Source organism: Grampus griseus (assembly GCF_964374135.1).
Source record: "Grampus griseus genome assembly, chromosome: 5".
Classification (NCBI taxonomy): Eukaryota; Metazoa; Chordata; class Mammalia; order Artiodactyla; family Delphinidae; genus Grampus; species Grampus griseus.
In genome coordinates this window covers 44,176,304-44,177,627 of record NC_138998.1, presented here as the reverse complement: position 1 = coordinate 44,177,627, position 1,324 = coordinate 44,176,304, and the positions used below count along the sequence as shown (strand labels likewise).

The window sequence follows — 1,324 nt, the reverse complement described above, 5'->3', positions numbered from 1 at the left end:
TGGAAGGCCTCACGTGTTTGGGGATAGAGGGAGGTTTCTCTGCTGCATGAGGATATCACGGTCAGGACCCTATGAGTTGACTGAACCCTGTGGAGAGCCTGGCCTGGGCTGGGTCATGTGGGCATATGAAGGGGAGACCTTGGGTTTGGCCACCGAATGACCCTGTCAGGCTCATTATCTCCCTCTTCTTCCCACAGGGAAAATGACCATTAGTACAAGAGCTCTTCACAGATCTTTCCTGTGTCCTCAGGCACAGACTCGTGTGGCCTGCAGTTCCCAGGTCTGTGAAGATCTCATGGTCGTTCCCACCTGCCACAGTTTTGTCTCCAAAGAAAGAAATGGTCTTATAACCATGATTTTCCACATGTCCCAGGCAATACCTCTTTCTCTATCCATCCCAAAAGACCTCAAAGCTGATTTGGCCTCCTACAGAAAAGGTGAGGCCTTTATTTGCAAATGCTTTCCACAGATCTGCTACACATTTTTGTCTTATATTTTATGTCTTTATAATGCATATAGAACTCCATGTGTTCTTTGGGGCTGCAGCTTCTTTCAATAGAGGATGAATTCACATCCCATTTAGAATTTCAATGAAAGCACCCCTTCTTCTTCAGGAGTTTGGTTTCTACAATGTAGCTCAGACAGTCATTGATTAAATCTTGGATTAGGGCCTTACCAAGGTGACCTTGAATATTCTGTTTATATAAGAGTTGCCCATCTTTGTACGCTATGAAGCCATTTCCTGGAAACACATAATCATATTTTTTTAACCATATCATTTCCCAGCTTCACCTGCACTTTATCGAAATTCAACCTGCCTACGACTCAGATTTTGATCTTCTGCCTCAATTTTTGTAGAATGCCATTTATTTCCTTAGTAATTTTCTGCTGAGGGGGCAGCAGGGTCCAGTCCACACCAAGGAGGCAGAACACTGGGCCAGGAGCCCTCAAGTCCCTAGTTTCCATCCCCTCCCTTACTTTCTGTTAAAATAGTGAAAATAATTGACTGTTTTTAGTATTCTATTTGATCTCCTACATAGAATTTTATTATTCACTGTTTCAATTAGTTTTATAGTGGTTATTTTAGGGATTACAATATGCTTCCTTAACTTTTCGCCTACCTTGAATTAATATCATACCACTTCATATAAGGCAAGAATTATTTCCAGTGTCATTTTCTTCAGCTGGATTCACTTCCTGTGGTGACCCTTGCAACTCTGCTCTGTTAGTCCTAGATTCTCTTTGGTTTTGTTTTTCTGAAAGTTTATTTTGGCTTCCTTTTTGAAGAATACCTTCACTGTATATAAAATTCTAGGTAAATGTA

General features: G+C 41.3%; 1 pseudogene across 1 annotated transcript; it reads right to left on the bottom strand.

The window, feature by feature from the left end:
• Positions 1-209: 209 nt before the first annotated feature.
• On the bottom strand, positions 210-966 carry LOC309823113 (phosphomannomutase 2-like; annotated as a pseudogene). Its single transcript has one exon. The product of its transcript is annotated as a phosphomannomutase 2-like (transcript).
• Between the last annotated feature and the right edge of the window lie 358 nt (positions 967-1,324).